Here is a 24,166-nt window from a genome sequence, read left to right on the forward strand (position 1 = left end):
CACGTAAAGAAAGTGGTGGATTGATCCCCTACACCATTAAAATCTATATTTTGGAAGAAAATCTTCAGCTGTCATAGATAGAATCACAGGGTTGACAAAACACTACCATCTAATATTTCAATTCCCCCCCCACAAAATAATTATTTGATCATGTGTTCTCTACTTGAATACTTCTACTGATGAGGAACTCACTCGTTCTGAAGGTGCCTCTTCCAGTGAAGATAAACTGTTTCTCTGTAACAAGCACTCCCTGGCTCTAGTTGTGTTCTCTAGCCCACACTGAATAAATCTAATTCTACATGAAAGTCTTTCAGATAATTTCAAACAGTTATCATATCTTCTCTGAATTCTCCCCCATCTAGGCCAAATTTTCTTGATTCCTTCACCCATTCATTAGTGGCATATTCAAGTTTCTTCCCCTCCCCCTCAACCCTTGCTGTTCTCCTCTTAAATACAAAACTCTAAGTACATAGACTAGAAGGGGACTCGTGAAAATCTGATATTCCTTACTCTAACTAGTAGAATATTTAAAAGTTTGTAATCAGAATCATTTATTAGTCAACTAATGTATACATACTGCAACTACAAAGTTCCTGTTACTGAAGCAACATGTACCAGCATTGCTGCTCCAGTGCAGCATATTTTAATAATACCTCTTTTGAAACTGCCTTTAGAGTCAGTATACAAGTATAGAAGAAAATTAAACTCATTGCCTCATAGTCACACTTTTGTTTGACTGTTGTATCTGTTATTTTATAATTATTTTTAAACAACAAAAATAATTTTGCACTGTTATTTAACTACTGTATTTGACATATTTTGTTCTGGATAATTTCTGGTTCTTTTGGAAAACCAAATCTACCCTCAAAGTATGACAATCTGCTACTACAGTCAAAACAGTTTGCCATAGGCTCTGAACACAAGTCAAAAAGAAGAAGAGCAAAAATAGTTTGAATGACGGCAATATTACTTGAGTGTATTTTTTTCTTAAAGTAACTGACATCAAGTCATTGTAATAGTTATATTCTGATATGTTAAAAAATCCACATTAGCTTACGGTTATAGATTATACTGAACATATGCTGAAATAGTAAGTAGGGATGTCACAATGTCTTCCTGTTCCACTATGTGCAATGTCAAATTAGACATTTCTTTTTGTTGCTGAATCATAAATGGCTAAGTGTATGTACATAATATACATATTGGGTATTGCAATTATTTGTTAACTTGTCTTCTGCATTAGAGTCTAAGCTCCTTGAGGGGAGAGATGTTAATTTTCATCACTGTTTCACCAGCTCCTAGAACAGGACCTGGAACACAATAATACTTGCTAATATTCTTAACATTTTCAAAAAATCATAAAATTAGACAACTTATCCATATTTTTCCACCCCTCTTTTTTTCAGTAGGTTGAAGAAAATGGGAGGAAAATAGATATTAGCATCCAGATATTACATTAAGACAGGGTACTTAAAATTCTCAGGCCTATTATACCCCCAAACATAATGGTAAATGAAATGCTGCACATATATATGAATCCACAAACTATATGTCAATTCAAATCAATAAAAATTATTATGAATACTCTTTCCAACTTCAACAGTTCAAAGAGTCTATTTTTTTAATGAAAGAAATGTTTATTATTCACATCACAAAACTAAAAAAGACTTTGCAAACCAACCCAATAGTGTCAAAGTAACCAACTCTATTTACAGACTATAACTTAAAAGCAGTTTTACTATTAAATGGTTCATTGAATTTTAAAAATCATTAGCATGAACAGACATATATTTACATAAATTACACTGTTTCTTTCAAGCTATTATTAACTAGAACATGCATTTCAATAGATGCTGGAAAGAATTATATTCAAGTAAGTATATAGCAAATCTTTAAGAACTCCTTCCATATTAAATGTTTTGTATTCTTTATTATTCGTTATTTGAGAAATACTAGCTCATGAATTATTCATAATATCTAGCCAGATCTGTTACATCAGGTGTCAGATTAATCTAGGAGGTAGAAAGAGCTGAGTTTTACACGAAGTATTCATTAAACTTGGTGAACTCATTAAAGTATGTTAATTAGGTAGTAGACAAAGGAACTTGGTATTTGGTAGAGATTGGGCACTGTTAATACCTTGCTTTGTGTTAATACCTTGGCTGCAGTTTTTTCCCCCTTAATGAGCACAGGGAAAAGCTGATTATTCCAAATGCAGAAAAAACATCACATGTGTTACGTGTTGGAAAAATTGCCCCAGGTGACAAAAGGAAACACATACCAAAGGAACTGGCACTCTGACAAAGAGAGTATCATTTCAAAGCTTCTAAAATTTTCTTTGGTACAATATTTGTCATGACAAAACTACATGTTAATTTTGATATTCTCAAAAATATTTCATTGTTAGCAATTATTATGTGACTAACAGCTTTTTATCTCAATTCAGATCTGCCAATAACACAAGGATATAATGCCTGTCCTTGTTTTATTACTTTGGATTTTTTTTCTTACACTGAAATTTAAAATATCTGAGAGACTGTGTGTTTATTTATAGGTAAGGACAAAAAAAATCACAAATAGTGTCACTTCAATAAAATAATTTCCTATTAAATGATAGCATTTTGAAGGCTATATTAAAAGTTCTCCAAAGAAAGACCTGAATTTGAACAAAGAAAGAGAAAATATTTGGACGCTCGTGACACACCGACACATAAACTGTATGAAAAGATGGCCTCTGGGCTCTTTCTACTTTTTACCTAGCTACCTCAAATATGACCATTTAAATTACAAAACCAATGTTCTTGGCTCAGTGTTGTATGTGAAGGTTTGTGCATAATCCTTAATTTTTATACTAAAATGAAGTTTATTCATGAAAATAAAAATTAATGTTTCTTTCCATCTGTTAAAGACCTTAGGATTTGGCCCTTTTTTGAGAAATAAGTGGTCCAAAGTGTCTACTACTATATATTTAGCCTTTAATTGAAATCCCCAGAGCCCAACATGAATGGTGAAACCAATATTCACTTTTTCACAGGACATAACCTACCTTGTTTCGTCTATGTCTTCTTTCTGTGAAAATCATTGCCATCTTACATACAGAATTTAACTACATAAAACAAAATGATCCAACTAAGATTAGAACATATGTGTCATACCTAGCTAGTGATAACAGAACACAACAGCTGGCTGCATTCAAAATATGAGTCTATCTAAAGGCAAAACAAACAAGTAAACAAAACAAAATGAAAACAAGACTCATAGATACAGAGAAAAAAACGGGTGGTTGCCAGAGGGGAGGTAGGTAGAAGGTTGGGAAAAATAGGCAAAGGGGATTAAGAGGTACCAGCTTTCAGATATAAAATAACTAAGCCACAGGGATGTAATATACAGCATAAAGAATATGGTCAATAACATTTGTATGTGGATATATGCTTACTAGACTCATGGTGATCATTAAATAATGTATGTAAATGTCAAATCACTATGCAGTACACCTGAAACTAATGTAATATTGCACATCAACTATATTTCAATAAAAAATGACTCTATCCATGCCATAGGCCAGGCTAAAATATTAATCTTCTACCTTTGTCATCATTATACCACACAGCCTCTCTTCCTTGGTGTTGCCACTTCTTCTTAGACAATTTCTCAAAATTTCAAATTCTCACACAAAAAAGTGTCCACTAGGGACTTCCCTGGTGGCACAGTGGTTGAGAATCCGCCTGCCAATGCAGGGGACACGGGTTCGAGCCCTGGTCCGGGAAGATCCCACATGCCGCGGAGCAACAAAGCCCGTGAGCCACATCTGCTGAGCCTGCACTCTAGAGCCTGCAGGCCACAACTACTGAGCCCACGTGCCACAACTACCAAAGCCCGCACGCCTAGAGCCCGTGCTCCACAACAAAGAAAAGCCACCGCAGTGAGAAGCCCACGCACAGCAACGAAGACCCAATGAGGCCAAAAGTAAATAAATAAATTTATTAAAAAAAAAAAAGTGTCCACTAAGAAAACCATATGTATATATAAAACCACATGAATATGAAAAGCAGGTTAGCTAAAGCACCTAACTTTGCCCATAAAAGCAAGTATGGTACTATATAACTTTCTGGTGTCATATTAACTCACTCCTCTAAAAAGTAGAAAGAGCAAAGAGGAAAAAAATCCCTACTAAATTTAGACAATAAGATGTCCATGTTTCCCATTTATATTTTTATCCTCTTTTTAAATCCTTAATGTTCTACATAGTTCATTGTTAAAACAGCAATATTGTTGGAAAAGGCTGTATTCAAAGATGAACTGCATATCTAAGTAATTTAATTTGGTCTAGCAATGGATATACTACCTTCTAAATGTACTAGAGGGAGTTTGTTTACACAAAGCCACTGTAATGGAATCTATAATAGCTCCTGTGTGAGTCATTATCTCTGATTACAATTCTAAAAATGCTTTCCTATTGGTTCATTCATTAGCTATCAAATATCCAATTTATCAACATTCTACAATTTACCAAGGTTTAAACACAAATGCTGTTCTGATTACTTGCTAGCCCAGGTAACTTTTAAGTATTATTTCAATAACACTGCACAAAAGTTTCAACTATTCTGTTCATTGCTTCATATCAACTTTTGTGACATGGTCATTGCAATAGACTGAATGTTTGTGTTCCCTTAAAATTCATATGTTAAAACCTAATCTTCAATGGCAGGGTATTTGGATGTGGCCTTTTGGAGGCTATTAGGTCATGAAGGCAAAACCCTTATGAATGGGATTCAGTGTTTTTGTAAAAGATACTCTAGAGAGCTCTTTGCCCTCTTCCCCAAGTGAGGACACAGCAGAAAGAAGCTCTCTGTGAACTGTGAAATGGGCTCTCACCAGACACTGAATGTGCCAATGCCTTGATCCTAGACTTCCTGGCCTACAGAACTGTGAGAAATAAATTCGTGTTGTTTATAAATGCCCAGTCTATGGTATTTTTGTTATAGCAGCCCAAATGGATTAAGACAGTCATAGATGCAGCCAAAACTCTGATATTTTATTAAGAAAACAGTATTACATATAAGATCAAAAAGGAAGAGTCAGAGTTAGAATCCCAGAGCTTCTTGCTTTCAGTTTTCCTAGTCCAACAATCAACAGCAACAATTAAAAATATTTCCTAATTGAAGCCTAACATTTCACTAGTGCAATAAAGCAAATCTAACTGCAAAATGCTCCTCAAGATCATGTTCCTTTGCTTCAGAGATTTTCTTGGTAAGTTGAAAAAAAGTTATAAATATCTATTGACAGAAAACTCATTCAGTTGTGAAATACACAACTCCACATTTCTACATAAATATCAAGGTCTCTTACTAAACCAACAGCTATCAAGAAAATTCTTATTATAGCATAGAAATAATTTGAAAAATAATTTTAAATAGAAATAATTTGTTTTATCAACATCTCTGGAAACAACCTGAAACAAAAATAATGTACAGATAAAACAAATTTTTATTACTGCCCCAACTTTGTAATACCTTGCAACAGAGATAATGCAATCATATATTCAAAGAGAGTTTTCTGTTTCTCCTTCTATATTACCACCCTCACCCCACAGTTCCCTGGTCTCCACCTTCTTTAACTAAATAGTTTTATAACTTACATTTTCCTCCACTTTATATCTTCTTTCTCCATTTCCTAAGGATTAAGTCTAGATTCAAATATGTTAAAAGGAAGTATTAGATAATATTACATTCTAATGGGATGCAATAATTACAATATCATATCACAACAACATACAGTCTCTAAAAGGTAAATCAAGGACTCAGAAAGGACAAAAATGGTGGGAAATAGTGACCTAAAATAATTGTGTAGAGAAAATGGAACTCTAACACCAAGTCACCAAAGAAAAAGATGAGTGACTATAAGCACAAAATAAGTAAAGATAAACTTCTCATTCTTCACTTCAGTTTTCTGGGGGTTCTTTTGTGGAGGGGGGAATACTCCTATTTCTCTTAACTTGTTTTACTATGTGGGTGTTTTCCTCTGGAAAACTTAGCTCCAGTATTGTAAAACATTTTTTAGTGCCTTCAGAAATGAAATGAGATATAAATAGTTAAACTGACTTATAGAGAGACTCCTAAAAGGCAAATGAGGTACTGTGAGCAGTAGCACGATATTGTAGTCCTCATCTAGTTTGCAACAGCAAATTATCAGATTAGCTACAGGGACCCCAACAAGGCCAGGTAGCTGAGCAGAGGAAGAAACACACTCTACCAAAACTACCAGGTTCACACCTATCTTTCCTCTTGATTGGAAGTTAAAGAGAAATGTGTTGTCAACCTAAAAATAACAATCATCCTCATCAACAAGTTACTTTTTCATAAATATCCACTTCAAGACACAATAGACACTTTCAGGAAGTTTTATTTAGAACATACACAGGTAACAGTAGTTTGTCAGTTTAGGGACCTATAAGTAACTGTTACTGAGCATATATTCAACTGGTTCAGTTCCTGGGTAGAGAAACCAGAATATAGAATAAATAATCCTAAAATTTACATGGAACCACAGAAGACCAAGAATTGCCAAAGCAGTTCTGAGGAAAAAGAACAAAGCTGGAGGCATAACCCTCCTGGACTTCAGACAATACTACAAAGCTACAGTAATCAAAAGAGCATGGTATTGGCATAAAAACAGACATAAGGATCAACGGAACAGAATAGACAGCCCAGAAAAACCCACACAACTATGGTCCATTAATCTTCAACAAAGGAGGCAAGAATATACAGTGGAGAAAAGACAGTCTCTTCAGCAAGCAGTGTTGGAAAAGTTGGACAGCTACATAAAATCAATAAATTAGAACATTCCCTCACACCTTCATACCATATACAAAAATAAACTCAAAATGGTTTAAAGACCTAAATATAAGACATGCCACCATAAAACTCCTAGAAGAAAACATAGGCAAACCACTCTCTGACATAAATCATAGCAATATTCCCTTAGACCAGTCTCCCAAGGCAATAGAAATAAAGCAAAAATAAACAAATGGGGAATTATCAAACTTAAAACTTTTGCACAGAGAAGGAAACCATAAACAAGATGAAAAGACAATCTATGGGCTGGGAGAAAATATTTGCAAATGATGCAACTGACAAGGGGCTAATTTCCAAAATATACAAACAGCTCATATAACTCAATATCAAAAAACCAAACAACCCAATTAAAAAATGGGCAAACCCTCCACTGATGGTGGGAATGTAAGCTGCTGCAGTCACTATGGGAAACATACAGAGGTTCCTTAAGAAATTTAAAATATAGCTACCATATGATCCTGCAATCCCACTCCTGGGCATATATCCAGAGAAAACTATAATTCAAAAAGATACATGCACCCCAATGTGCATTGCACAGCTATTTACAATAGCCAAGACATAGAAGCAACCTAAATGACCATTGACAGATAAATGGATAAAGAAGATGTGGTACATGTATATAATGGAATACTACTCAGGCATAAAAAGAATGAAATAATGCTATTTGCAGCAACATGGATGGACCTAGAGAATATCATACAAGTGAAGTCAGACAGGGAAAGACAAGTATTATATAATATTACTTATATATGGAATCTAAAAAATAATACAGATGAATTTATTTACAAAACAGAAACAGACTCACAGACAGAAAACAAACTTATGGTTACCAAAGGGGAAAGGTGTGTGTGTGGGGGGGGGATAAATTAGAAGTATGGGATTAACAGATACATACTACTCTATATAAAATAGATAAACAACAAGGATTTACTATATAGCAAGGGAACTATATTCACTATCATGTAATAACCTATAATGGAAAAGAATCTGAAAATAATATATATATATATAACTGAATCACTTTGCTGTATATCCGAAACTAACACACTATTGTAAATCAACTATACTTCAGTTAAAAAAAGAAAAGAAACCGGAAGGCCTAGAGCTAAATTTTTTAAATGCATTATGGCTTTGAAAGGTCCCACTGTGGCCAAGGCTGAAATGTACTGGTTTCAATATTAACTGTACAGATCTTCACCTGAGTAACAAATCATATGGAAATCTGATTAACCATGGGTCAAGATATCTGAGGGGCACAATGCAGGGAAACAACAAGAAAATTTGGAACAAGTGGAAAATAGTTGGTTTTTATTACTACTATTATTGTTGTATTATGTTTTTAATACAGCCTAACTATTTCGATAGGATAGAATAATTTCTAGTCACAGGGATTACTGGCAGAAAAATTCTTTTAAAAAAATTGCATCTCCTTTTAACTACAAACTAATTATAATAAATTATAATTTTAAAGAGGCTAGAGGGCCATTATTTGCCTCCTCAAAACACTGAATAAAGAGGTTTGGTTATTTCAGATACGGTTTTAAAAATGAACACGTAAGCAACGTTTTTTACTATAGAAAAAACAGTCTCTAAAACAACTGACATAACCTACCAAGAGATAAGGAAAGAGCCTAGATGATCTCTTAGGGTCTCTTTAGCACTTGTCTATGATATCAAGAACGTACGCACCACTTATCACACCATATTAGGTCATAGCATTGGGAAGAAATTAAAGACTCCATAGAGTCAAGATATTATTCACTTTAAAAATCATTATTAACAAGTAGAATGTCTCCATAAAGTCTTCTTAAGACTACTATTTTTACTTTTTTAAAGTAACCGATATGAAGTCTTGGGTTTAGCTTAAGAATATTACAAGTTGAAATGAAATTCTGTTGCCTGAAGTAATGTATCCTAATGTACTAAAATATGCATTTATAGTGAAAACACATAATTTGTTCCTGAAAGCTTATGTTTCAACACTTCTACTACCTACGCAATTTTGGACAAATCATTTTAACTATGCAGTTTGAATAATTCAATCTGCAAAATGGGAGTGAAACCAGGAACTAGAAAGCCTAAAAATATTATTGAATTCTCCAGAGATCCATAAACAAACAATGCTAAGAGGCAAAACAGTACATTTTCAGAGGCATTCTAAGAATATCTCTAAGAAATTTTCATAAAGCATTTACAAACAGAAGCTAAGTATCCAGACTGTCTTGAAGACTTCTACTCTGAATATAATCAGAAGAAAGACTTCCACCCATTCTGTTTCACCTATATTGTCATTAAACATTATTCTTGTTTGACTTTCTATGATTACACTAGTAGAGAGACAAAACTAAAGTATCCTACTGAGCAGCAGTGAGAAAAGAAAACTATACAATATAAATTAAAAACTGTTAAGACTACAATTTTAAATTGACAACATGTGATCTGGGGTGTTCCTGAAATCTTATTCATATAATCAGAGCTTATATCTAAATTTAATAGACACAGGTACTGAAGTATTTAATGAATATACAATGTAATGTTGTCCTTTACTTTCATCTAAGTGGATTGTATACTGATTTTGAGAAAATATGGTAAAAGTCCTGGACAACAATAATGCTCTCACATACTTCCACTGCTTCTTACTGAAAATTTGTTAATACAGAATTACATTTTTCAATTTTGTATACCATGTCTTAGCAGATTGAACTTGCCACATAATAAAAGGCTCAGAACAAAGTCAGGAGAGGTAAAGACAGCATTAAATAATTTGGTTGCATCAAAATGCTAGAATGCCATGCAATTCCATGTTCTTCAGAGTTTTATTGAGACATAATTCACATACAATACAATCCACACACTTAAGGTGTACAATCCAATAGTCTTTAGTATGTTCACAGAGTTGGGCAATCAACATCACAATTGATTTCAAAACCCTTTCATCACCTCAAAAAGAAATGCTGTGCCCATTATCAGTCACTTTTCTTCTCCTGCCAACCCTCTTCCCCTCACCAACCCTAGGCAACCACTAATCTACTTTCTGTCTCTATGGATTTGCCTAATCTGGACATTTCATATAAATGGAATCATACAATATGTGGTGTTTTTGTGCCTGATTTCTTTCAATTAGCACAATGTTTTCAACGTTTGTTCATGTAACATGTATTATTACTTTATTCCTCTTTATTGACACATAATATTTCATTATATGGATATACTACATTGACGGGCATTGGGTTTTCACTATTTTTGCCTATTATGAATAATGTTTCTATAATTATTCTTGTACAAGTTTTTCTGTCAGCATATGTTTTCCCTAGCAATTCGCTTTTTGAATACTCATTTTTTAAAGATACGTAAAATTATTTTCTTAAACACATAGTAAAATCATTTTATAAGTGCCAAATACCTTTTGTTGGTGGTTATGATCATCAATGAAATATAAGTAAAGTTTGCCACACTATACACAATTCCAGTTCCCCTTATACTTTGCTGATTGACTTCAGTCAAAATTACTATCCATTAAAATGATCATCAGATTTAAGTTTCAAGAGATGCAAAACCAGGAATTTTTCACAAGCTCTTATCTCCTGCTCTCTATCAAATAAACTAAAAAGGCATGAACCTATTAAACAGCAAGGCAAACACTACCATGTTTTATTCTAAATGTTTTTATTCATCTGGATTTTTCTTTAAATTGATTTTTTTTTTTTTTTTTTTTTGGCTTTTGGGGCCAGGGAAAAAGGTAATAGATTCAGTCTAAGCAACCAAACAATCCTAATGCAAAAGTTTAATTGATTCACAAAGTAGAACTTCTCAAGTCATAGAAGTTATTGTTTGTTTATTAGCATTATTTACAACCAGAGACACAAATTTATATAACACTGCGGTAAGCAGAATTCTAAGATGGCCCTCATGATCCCCACCCCCTGGTATTACATCTTTGTGTAATCCCCTACCCTTGAGTGTTGGCAGGACCTATAATTGCTTCTAACCCTAAGAATATGGCAAAAATGAAGGCATGTAACTCCCATAATTGTGTTACGTTATGTGGCAAAGGTGAAGGGATTTTGTACATATAATTAAGGTCCCTAATTAATAGCAAGTTGATCAAAAAGGAGGTTTTTCTGGGAAGGCCTGACCTAATCAAATGAAGGCTCTAAGAGGATCTAGAGATGACAGCCTTTTTTTTTTTTTAAATAAATGTATTTATTTATTTCTGGCTGCGTTGGGTCTTCATTGCTGTGAGCGGGCTTTCTCTAGTTGTGGCGAGTGGGAGCTACTCTTCTTTGCAGTGCGTGGGCTTCTCACTGCGGTGGCTTATTGCTCGCAGGCTTCAGTAGTTGTGGCTCACAGGCTCTAGAACGCAGGCTCTAGAACGCAGGCAACATGGGCTTAGTTGCTTCACAGCATGTGGGATCTTCCCAGGCCAGGGCTTGAACCCATGTTCCCTGCATTGTAGGTGGATTCTTAACCACTGTGCCACCAGGGAAGTCCCAAGATGACAGTCTTGAAGTAGCAACATTACAAAGATGCTCAGCAGCTACTCAAGTGTCAACTGAAGACAACTGCTTACATGTATGTGCATGAGGACAAAATCCAAAAGTAGATAAATAAATAAATGGTTGAATTTCTAAATAATCATCCTTATGTATTATAGTGTTAACCATTCTTCAGAATCAAAGTGAAGACACTATCGAGCACAGAAGCTTCATTCGGAACCTAATAATGACCCTTCCAATATAGAACATTTATTGACAAATTGCCTATGATTTATGTATGATGGATAATATAAAGTGAACAAGATGGGTTCCCATCCTTCAGCAGCTTAGCATTTATTGGCAGAGTCAGAAATATACAGATAACTATATATAGTACATGGCATATAAGCTACAAGGAACATAAAAACAAAATACATCATAGAGTAAATGAGGTAGATATAAATAATGAGTAAAGAAACAGAACCACAGAAATTGACCAAAGGTCATGGAGCAAATTTCTAATGTCACTATGTAAAGGAAGGGGCTCACATTCATCACCTACTGTGTGCCAGGTACCCCACTAGATTCTTCACAAATAATGCCATATTTAATTCTCACAATCCTGTAAGGTGGAGTTATTGTATCTTTCTGGCATAAATAAGGATATTTCTAATCAGACAGATTAAATAACTAGACCAAAGGGGAGAAGGGAGTGTCAGGATTTACACTTAGGTCTCTAAGATTCCCTAACATAATGCTTCCTTACACTAAAACACCGTAAGAGAGTACTATAATTGTTATTATTATTTCCACTTTATAGCTATAGAGACTACCATTCAGAGGTTGACTTGTCACTCAATTAGTGAAGAAGGACTAGATCTTGGCCTTCTAATGCCTGGCCTCCTACCTTTTTCACAATAATCTTTTCCACAAAACTTCAGAGAGAAACCAAGGGCAGAAAAGGAAAATAAAATGTGCAGCTCCGATTGTAGCTGTCCTCTAACAGCGATGAAGCCCTATTTTCTACAATCAAGCATCTAGTTACTTCCATCAGTCACTAAATGCTCTCTATTAACAGTCTATGCTGTGCTTTCTTTTTTTTATAATCCTGAAAAAGTAGATTCACATATACAGTGTCAACTAAAGGATCTACTGGCATATTCCTTTGCCTTTGTGATTCTTTATTCTGCAAAAATGACACACAAACCTGACTGCCATAGTTCCTCCACTCTCCTTATCCTTTCATATGCTCTTGCTAATTCCTGTACTATCCACAGCTATCTTTAAACACTTCTTCCTATTTGCTACATATCTCCCTCTAACTCCTCCTTCAAACCTCCTAAACCATTATCTTCTCCTTTTTCCCTATAGAGATTGAGATTGCTCTGTTATAGTGCCTAGTTCTAGAAGTCCTCCTCAGATCTCTAGAAATTATATTATCTGTAATATAGGATTGAAATTTTTTTAACTCAATATTTTTTCTAAACAAAAAGGAGAAAGAAAAAGAAAGCAAAAGAGGCAAATGTTTTCTTATTAAAAGCTAAATGGGTTTTAGGATGTTTGAAATTGAAATGATGTTTTTTTGATGCCTAAGTATCTACCAACTAAGATTTTATCAAATTACAATCACTTGCTAATCTTTTCTTTGTATGCCCTACTTGGTTCCCTACTTATTGGTCTCCATTGTAAGTACATAATGTACAGAAGTACTATGAGCAAGGCAACTGGAGCAATATTGAAACCCCTTCCTACCCAAAATACTGCTCACTAGCTTGCCTCTGCCATATATAGTCATGCATAGAATCACTTCTGCTAATGAAGATAAGTGTTGCACTCAACACAAAATCCCACTGAAATCTAAATATATGCTAACCATGTGACCCAGGAGAGGGAACAAAGGAGCACAATGCTTGGCATTAAATGATGAAGTTATATTTAAAGATACTTTCCCTCTAAAAGCTAATGAATAGGATTCTCTCAAACATCAACTAAGGAAATATTTCCTTCACTCTTACTTATTGTTCCTATACCTACAAAAATTATAAAGTAAATAATAAGTTTTTTAATTTAAAAACTTAAATACACAACTAAATACATCTTTTCATAGTACTTTATCATAACTGACATTTTAGTTACAATGTACATGGATGATTTCAGTCAAATGGAAGATGTAAAATCAAATTTTACACATTAGATAAGAACTAACCATTTAAATCTACTTACTAGACATAATCGAATTACTGTAATGCTATTCTCTGACACAACATTATTTCATCTTTTAAAAGTTTCAGAGCAAAAGAGATTTCAAATTTAACCCAAACTTTTGAACATGTGTTATAAATTTTATTTCTATCAAAACAGCATGGCCATCTACATACTCACTAATGCTTTGCTTTAAAAGTTAATTATTTATCAGAAATATAGATTCCTGTAAAGCTTTAAATTTACATGTAGTCATCTACTCAGACATTCTGAGTAAGAATAGATCTCAAGTAGGACTGGCAAACAAGCAGCAAAAAATAGCCATGGGTACTTGTTTTTAATTTTCAATATAGAATAAAATTGTAATTCTATGTCCATATTTTCCTGCAAAGAACGACCTACAGATATATTTTCAATTTCAATGTATACAGGCCTTACAGAGGGACTTGCACTTCTGGTAATAGTAGACTAGGTAATTCAAACCAACCCTCCCACTGATAACTGTAAAATCCTTTAAATAAACTTTAAAAAAATCCTTTTCAGCAAGGAACTAAAACTATAACAAGGAGTGTTGCATTTTTATGAAAGAATCAACTAGAAAGAACTAAATACAGAACTAAAACCTATCATAAATGAAACTAAGACCTCAATGACTGAGAGATAGGTCAGAAGAAAATATCTAGAAAAAAAAGAAGAATAAAGAGGCAATCTATAGAAAATACAAGAGAAAGAGTAAGAGATATCAAAGATATGGAGATGGTCTAACTTAAATTGAACTGAAATTCCAGGAGGACAGGAGATAAAAATGAGAGGCAATATTCAAAAATATAACTGCTAAGAATTTCCCAAAGCTAATGAAAAGCATCAAGTCACAGATTTAAGAAGCCCAGTTGACTTTGAATACGAAAAAAAGAGCAAACAGCTAAGAACTGTAAATTCTTAGTTGCAGAGATGTTAAAGGAATCTGTAAACATATGTTGAAAACTGAAAAACAATAGATAAGATCAACAATACTAACAGCTGGCTTTTTGAAAAGATAAACAAATTGACAAAACTTTAGCTAGACTAAGAGAAAAAGAGAAGACTCAAAAAAAAATCAGAAATAAAACAACAGACATTACAACTGATACTACATAAATACATAGGATCATAAGATACTACTATAAATAATTATATGTCAACAAATCAGATAACCTAAAAGAAATGTAAACATACGTTGAGGACAGTGACCATCTCCTAAACTAACAAGTCAGTTAACATCTAAAAGCCACACATTGCTTGCAGGGAAAGAAAAAATATAATTATGGCATGAGCTCACCATAAATAGAAAAAAAAAAAAAGGAATGTTATTAACAAGTAAAATACTCTGTCATTTACTGTCACTGCCCAGAGGATTGCATCTTGGTCCCATGTCTATTATAATTTCCTATTTTAGTTTTTTAAGCTTGCTCTTTAATTTCATGGAAATATCTTATTTGCTTCCCATGGTAATAATCTCCTAATAACAGAAAGCGCTTTAATAAATTTATCAAATCTACCATAAATGCCTATCTTCATATTGTCAACTGAGGAAAAAAATAAAACACACAACATGAGAGCTATGAGTTCAATTTTATTTGGGGCTTACTGAGGACTATAGCCTGGGAGACAGCCTTTCATTTAGGCTGTTTCTCTGAGGAACTGCTCCAAAGAGGCCATGGGGGAGGTCAGTGCATATATGATTTTGGTGAAGGGAATACGTGCAGTCAAGCACACATCTCAGTAGAAGGTTGCTGCTAGTCATGAGGAGCAGATGTCTCCATTACTGAGTTTTTCTAGTTATGAGAAGACATAAGAAATTGGGTTCATAAAATTTTCTCCCGAAAATATCTAACAATCTAAATGCCTGTTCTGCCAGCTTTTCCCAGAGCACAGAGTGCCTCATCCCTGATCTCCACCCTAAATTCCTTTCAGGGCGTGTTAAAGGTCAGCTCCTGCAGTGGCTAATGACCTAATCCTTGTAGAGCTGGATGGTGAGTGACATTCTTTAGTTGGCAATATCTTATTTAACAAAAAGTGGTTGTTATAATTTCTTGATAAAACATGTTCCCAGCCAATTATGAACATCTGCCCCATTGTAAAAAAAAATAATAATGCCTATAAAATTTTTGTTTTTATTGATTCATTGTAAGTATCCATAGTGATCTAAATAGATCAAATATAAGCAATATATTATAAATAACTTTACTCAATAGCTTAACTCTCAAAAAAAATCTGGATCAACAGACTATAAAACATTTTATTTTTATAAATTTTGTATGGTATAGCAGAAAAAGGAAGGGATTAACATTTGTGGATCTATTTTTATGTGCCAGGCTTAATACCAGAGGTTTCTAATACATTATCTCATTAATACCTACAAAAACCATGCAAAATAGTTGTTATTAGATCTCTATTTTTCAGATAGATAAACTGAGGTTCAGAGTAAGCTAAAACAGAGTCCTTTATCTTCCCACCCAGTGACCATATAGATTAATTAATAACAAAAAATATTCAGAGGGTGACATCATTAACCCTATATGCTGCAAATTTACTGTTGTTTTTATTATTATAGCTTGCAACACTTATTAGATAACATTTAATAATGATAGATTTATTGTTTGAAGTAGAAAGAGAAATCATCAAATACTTCTTGAATATCATGTGAAATGTTATATCTTAGAATCCAGAATATTATAAATCTTTGTAAGTTTGATCACACTATATGTATTTTTCATGTTCAGGTTACCAATTTTTAAGCCCATACCATTCTCAATTTTTATTTTAAATGAGTTTTGGTTTTAATCATATGAAACTAAATAGACACCCATATTAACTAAGAATACGTATGCATTTCACAATATATTTATAAAGCAAATTATATTTTTAAAAAATTCTTACAAAAGAATGTTCTAATTCTGAGGTCTAAGTTCTATTGGTTTGAATATTAGCATCAAGTTAGGAATTTTTGAATGACAGGTGACTCATGCACCAAACCGTATTTTAAAGTCACCACTTTTATGTAAAAATATGTTATTTAATTTTATGTGTTATACTCTTATTTTATACTTATTATTAGAATGCAGTTTCAAAGATAAGACATTTTAAAAAAATTCTTAATAAGTAATTGTTGAGTAGTGGTCAGTTTTGTTTTAATATATTCTACACACCTTCACTTATTTAAAAACAACATTTTGCAACTGATAGGCAAAATTGTTTCCTATATTTCTTGTTTGTGAGTATTTTAAATTTTTTTGCCTCTCACTGCTGTGGCCTTTCCCATTGTGGAGCACAGGTTCCGGACGCACAGGCTCAGCGGCCATGGCTCACGGGCCTAGACGCTCCGCGGCATGTGGGATCTTCCCGGACTAGGGCACGAACCCGTGTCCCCTGCATCGGCAGGTGGACTCTCAACCACCGCGCCACCAGGGAAGCCCAATATTTTAAATTTAACTTACCCACCTTTATATATAGCGGACAAGTCATTCACTATTTAATACTCTGCCACGAAAATATAATTAGACAGTAATAAGTTGAAACAACTTTATAAAGAGGCATCAAAATACAAAACAACAAGGAGAAATGAAATGTCCTATATCACTTTAAGTCCTAGGTATTTTCAAAGCAAAAGGTCAATATGTTGGAAAAATAAGTATATTTGTTTATGTTATTACTTTTGAGTTTTTTTAATCCATGCCATATATATGTCTTTTCCCTTTAATTCAACATGATCCCTCAAAAGAACAATAAAAAATAGTTATTAGGTGCCAAACTGAAAATTCCCAATAGCCAAAGCGGGAACAATTTGCACAAAAAAATAAATAACATAGTATTGGATTATAATCCAATGAATAAAATAACTATGCGGGAGTCCATATTGATATAAATAAATGATTGGATAAGTAGATAAATGGGAGAGAAGGATAAATCTTCCTTACAGAAGAATTTCAAGTAACTCCCTTCCAGAGGGTAGAACTTCCTCTCTCCTTGAATGTGGACTGGACTTAATGACTTGCTTCCAAAGAATAGAGTATGGAAAGGATAAGGCAGTAACTTTACAATGAAGAAAACCTGGCAGACATTACTTTAATCAAGTGATCAAGGTTAACATCAACAGTGATAACTCAAGTTGATATCATGTACCACCTGTATGATGTAATGAGAAAAGCACTTCACTTCTGTGGTAATGTTCCCAAAACCACATAACCCCAGTCTAATTACGAGAAAAACATCAGACAAAGCAAACTGAAGGGCATTCTAGAAAATACCTGTTTAATTTTCTTCAAAATTATCAAGGTCATGAAAAATGAGGAAAGAGAGAAACTATCACAGACAGAAGAGACTAAGGAGACATGAATACTAAATGCAATGTGGTATCCTGGATGAGATCCCAGAACAGAAAAAGAGCATAAGTGGATAAAATGGTGAAACTTGCATAGAGTTTGTAGTAAAGTTGAAATGAATATGCCGATGTTAATCTATTAGTTTTGACAAATGTACCACTTATGATGTTAATATTAGAGGACACTGGGTAAAGGGTATATGGGGACTCTGCATCTCTGCATCTTTCCTATAAATCTCAATTTATTCCAAAATCAAATGGCTACTTTTTAAAATTCATTAGGTTTTGAATCACTACCAAAAAAGTCTACTTAAGTTAAAGATCAAAAACTAATTTTAAATAATATATATATAGGAAAATATACTTATGAACTTGAGTAAAATACAAAAAGAAAAAGTTGACACATGAAAAGATTAATCAATTTGACTACCTCACAATGAAACACTTCTATGGAAAGAATACCACAAATAAACAGGCAAAACCTGAAAAATAAAATGTATAATGTAATTAACAGACAAATATTAGACTCCATAAGAATTCTATAAAAATCTACATGAAAAAACTAGGCTTTTTTTAAAACATCTTTATTGGAGTATAATTGCTTTACAATGGTGTGTTAGTTTCTGCTTTATAACAAAGTGAATCAGCTATACATATACATATATCCCCATGTCTCTTCCCTCTTGTGTCTCCCCCCACCTCCGACCCTCCCTATCCCACTCCTCTAGGTGGTCACAAAGCCCCGAGCTGATCTCCTTGCGCTATGAAGCTGCTTCCCACTATCGGTTTTACATTTAGTAGTGTGTATATGTCCATGCCACTCTCTCACTTCGTCCCAGCTTACCCTCCCCCCTCCCCATGTCCCCAAGTCCATTTTCTAGTAGGTATGTGTCTTTGTTCCTGTCCTAGGTTCCTCATGACTTTTTTTTTTTTTGATTCCCTATATATGTGTTAGCATATGGTATTTGTTTTTCTCTTTCTGACTTACTTGACTCTGTATGACAGACTCTAGGTCCATCCACCTCACTACAAATAACTCAATTTCGTTTCTTTTTATGGCTGAGTGATATTCCATTGTATACATGTGCCACATGTTGTGTATCCATTCATCTGTCGATGGACACTTAGGTTGCTTCCATGTCCTGGCTATTGTAAAAAGAGCTGCAATGAACATTGTGGTACATGACTCTTACTGAATTATGGTTTTTTCACGGTATATGCCCAGTAATGGGATTTCTGGGTGGTATGGCAGTTCTATTTCTAGTTTTTTAAGGAACCTCCATACTGTTCTCCATATTGGTTGTATCAATTTACATTCCCACCAACAGTGCAAGAGGGTTCCTTTTTCTCCACACCTTCTCCAGCATTTATTGTTTGTAGATTATTTGATGATGGACATTCTGATTGGTGTGAGGTGATATCTCATTGTAGTTTTTTTGTTTTTTTTTTTTCGGTACGTGGGCCTCTCACTGTTGTGGCCTCTCCCGTTGCGGAGCACAGGCTCTTGACGCTGCAGGCTCAGTGGCCATGGCTCATGGGCCTAGCCGCTTTGCGGCATGTGGGATCTTCCCGGACCGGGGCACGAACCTGTGTCCCCTGCAACGGCAGGCGGACTCTCAACCACTGCGCCACCAGGGAAGCCCCTCATTGTAGTTTTGATTTGCATTTCTCTAATGATTAGTGATGTTGAGTATTCTTTAATGTGTTTGTTGGCAATCTGTATATCTTCTTTGGAGAAATGTCTATTTAGGTCTTCTGCCCTTTTTTGGATTGGGTTGTTTGTTTTTTTGATATTGAGCTGCGTGTAAATTTTGGAGATTAATCCTTTGTCAGTTGCTTCATTTGCAAATATTTTCTCCCATTCTGAGGGTTGTCTTTTGGTCTTGTTTATGGTTTCCTTTGCTGTGCAAAAGCTTTGAAGTTTCATTAGGTCCCATTTGTTTATTTTTGTTTTTATTTCCATTTCTCTAGGAGGTGGGTCAAAAAGGATCTTGCTGTGATTTATGTCACAGAGTGTTCGGCCTATGTTTTCCTCTAAGAGTTTGACAGTCTGGCCTTACATTTAGGTCTTTAATCCACTGTGAGTTTGTTTTTGTGTATGGTGTTAGGAAGTGTGCTAATTTCATTCTTTTACATGTAGCTGTCCAGTTTTCCCAGCACCACTTATTGAAGGGGTTGCCTTTTCTCCACTGTATATTCTGGCCTCCTTTATCAAAGATAAGGTGACCGTATGTGCGTGGGTTTATCTCTGGGCTTCCTATCCTATTCCATTGATCTATATTTCTGTTTTTGTGCCAGTACCATACTGTCTTGATTACTGTAGCTTTGTAGTATAGTCTGAAGTCAGGGAGCCTGATTCCTCCAGCTCTGTTTTTCTTTCTCAAGATCGCTTTGGCTATTCGGGGTCTTTTGTGTTTCCATATAAATTGTGAAAATTTTTCTTCTAGTTCTGTGAAAATGCTAGTGGTAGTTTGATAGGGATTGCATTGAATCTGTAGATTGCTTTTAGTATAGTCATTTTCACAATGTTGATTCTTCCATCCAAGAACATGGCATATCTCTTCATCTATTTGTATCACCTTTAATTTCTTTCATCAGTGTCTTACAGTTTTCTGCATACAGGTCTTTTGTCTCCTTAGGTAGGTTTCTTCCTAGGTATTTTATTCTTTTTGTTGCAATGGTAAATGGAAGTGTTTCCTTAATTTCACTTTCAGATTTTTCGTCATTAGTGTATCTGAATGCAAGAGATTTCTGTGCATTAATTTTGTATCCTGCTGCTTTACCAAATTCATTGATTAGCTCTAGTAGTTTTCTGGTAGCATCTTTAGGATTCTCTATGTATAGTATCATGTCATCTGCAAACAGTGACAGAACATAGTCTTTTTTTAAGTGGACAAACAATATGAATAGGCAATTCACAGAAGAAGAAATGGACAATAAACTTGAAAATATATTCAAAGGAAATATTTTTAAAATAATCACATATTGTTTTTTATCCATTAGATTGGCAAAATCATTTTTTTATAGTATCATGTTTGAAAGATGGTGAGGGTTAACAAAAAATCTCATAGGCTGGATAAAAATATTCTAAGGAAATGAAAATATTTTACTTTATCACAAATTGTTTTTCATCCATTAGCTTAGCAAGAAACAACTTTTTATACAATATCGCATTTGGGAGAAGGCATGGGTTAACAAAAATTTTCAAAGTCTGAGTAAGAATTGGATCAGCCAATTTGGAGGGTAATTTTCTCAGCATCTGTTAAAAATTTTAATGCTATCAGGCATCTCCATATCTACTCTAGAGTACATGTACTCTAGAGTACATATATAAATATTTTACTGTGGCATTGTTTATAAAGGGAAGATAAATTGAAAACAACCTGAATATCCATAATAGGAAATGGTTACCTAGACTATGAAATGTGCAACAGATAAACAATGTAGTAGATCAATTATCCAACATGTATAGATTTCCAAAACATACTGCTTAAATTTTGAAAAAGCAGTTTACAAAGCAAGAGTATGATGCCATTTTTAGAAACACTCACAATGTCATATATTATCTATGGGTACATGCCATGTCTGGAAGCATACTCACCAAACTGAAAACAGAGGTTAATTCTGTGAAGAATGGAGGGAGACAAGCATTCAGGGTGGTGATCAACTGAAACCTTAGCCTCTATATTTTTTAAAGGAAATTACATTAATTTTTGAAGTTTTAGGAATTTCTTGTTTTTAAGAACATTTTAGTCCTACTTATCAATTATTAGAGTCTCAGCAATAACAGTACTCCAATAAATATCACAATCATCCCTTCAAAGTTCTTACCAAGGAAGTACCAAGCTTAATGGAAAACTGAAATCAGCTGAGCCAAGTCCTTACCATTCAATGGTACATACCATATGTCTTCAATAAATATCTGAATGAATTAGTGAATTAGTGAGTGAGGTACTACAGAAGAAAACTGTTTTGGAAAATACACTTGCAGCCTCACCTGAGGAAATTATAAGGGAATTCTGCCATTTCACAGAGTAACAGAAAATTGACCAAGTTAAGATTTAAGCCATCTGAATTCTAGCCCTGCTTTTGCCACTAACTTATTGCATGATGGTCAAATGCCCACCTGAGATTGAATTTGATTATATTTTCTGGAAAATAATGCTACCTGCTCTACTAACCTCATAGAGATTGCGGGGAGAAGATAGAAATGAGATTATAGATACAATAATATTTTGAAAAATGCATGGATGCTATACTAGCACAAGAACTTTTGCAGAGCTTTTAAAAACCCGTCATCATGCTCTTTGATTGGGTTGGTATCATTGCTCTGCCACAAGTGCTCTTAGTGAAGAACTGGCCCATGACACTAGACCTACCCCTCTAACCCAAATTGTTTGCTCTATATGACATCTGGATGATGGAAAGAAGTTTTGTAATGTATAAAATCCAGAAATAGAAATTACCTATATTCTAATTTTAAAGAAACTGAATCTAGAAAAAGAACAAGTTTTCAAGAGAATTATTATAAATTTCAATAATGTCATACTAATACTTTCATTTTAGCTCAATCAACGTAGGTTTCCTTTTTTCTCTAATAGGAACATATTATATAACTAATCACTCCCATAGTTATGTTGTGCTTAAATATATTCCAAGAGGTTTTTTCTTAGACAAAATAATTTATACATTTACTCTAAGTTGGTTTTGAAATTAATTTCAAATTTTGGTGGATGTCTATACTAGTTGAAAAATACAAATTACTTTGTGTTAAATGCTCTAAAATACTGATCAAACACAACATCAAAAATTTACTTCACAATCATGTACATAAAAATAAGACTTGTATGTTGATTTGGACATATCGTCTTGATTATCAATTAATATTTCAAATTCTTCATGGTTTAATCACCTCTAATTTGGACATGAAAATAAGTATGTTCCTTGACAATCACCCTGACAGATGTTAAAATACCTGAAATTATTTTGTTCAATTGTTTGAAGAATTGCAACACTATTAAACATGATAATCATGTAAATATTGCTAACTACTTGGTTACAAGGACATTTAAGGAACCAGTTAAATCAGGGTAATTTGATTTCTCCAAATGAGAGAACAACCACAGTAGATTTTGTTAATTCAATTAATAAGATTACAGAAAAAGAATGAATTTTTAAAAGTCTGTTCTAAAATTTTTGAGCATAAAAGATATGCAACCCTATAAGAATAGTACCTATTTTAGAATTATGAATAAGTGAGGAAAAAGAAATTATGCTGTCATAAAATTCTGCTTACCAAAGATAATGAAAATTCCAGAAATAATACATATAAAAACTAGACAAAAGGAAGGATTTCAACAAATGTGAAATGTTTTTATTTCATAGTAGCTAGGCTTTCCATAAGCTTTTGTCAATATATCAAGGATAAAAATATCTGTGGCATAGGTTATGTCCAATTTTGACACAACTAATTTAATTTACAAGAAAGACATCCTGGTTAAAATTTTAGAGCATTATCAGCAGTGCTGATTACAAAATATATACTTACTTATTTAGACATCTGGAAACATGTCCTCAATCTCTTTTGATTCCCACATAGAAATTCCAAATCAGTTAGTGGTCTGTACAAGAATGAATCTGAGCTCTAATGTGTAGCTATAAAGACTTCCACACTATCTGGAATTACAGTATGAAAATTATTCATTTAGTCTGATGTTTTTTGCTTCACGGCATCAAAATAGTTCCCATATATTTGTGATGCCAAATTTAAGCTGGCAAAAACGATTTGAAGAGAAATTTTTGCATCCTAAGAGTCAATTTGGTTTAACGGAATTTTTAAAACAAATTTTAACTGCTTAAATTGAAGAATATCAAAAATAAGTGTAGCTAGTCTTCAATGGGATTAAGCCAAGGGGTCTAAACAGAGAGTAATTTTAATTATGAGCCATAACCATATTTTACTTTCACGCCTTGCTACCCTGATGCTGAACCTGTTTCTTATGGAAATTTAATCAACTTATCTGTTTAGCTTCATTACAAATAGATCACAGAATTCCACGGACTTTCAAAAAAATCCTGTCACTAGCACTAGAAGCTAAAATTGTCAAAGAAAACTTTGGGCAATTACTAAATTTTGTATGTAGTTAGTTAACTATTACATTCAGTGGTAATGTAAGCTTCTGTCAAACTTTTTTAAAAGCTTGATTTAATTCATAGAACAGTCACGTGCAGCAGAGAAGTTGTCTGTAATGAATCTTTTCTTTAGTCTCTTTCCC

Source organism: Lipotes vexillifer, unplaced genomic scaffold (assembly GCF_000442215.2).
Source record: "Lipotes vexillifer unplaced genomic scaffold, Lipotes_vexillifer_v1.1 scaffold68, whole genome shotgun sequence".
NCBI lineage: Eukaryota > Metazoa > Chordata > Mammalia > Artiodactyla > Lipotidae > Lipotes > Lipotes vexillifer.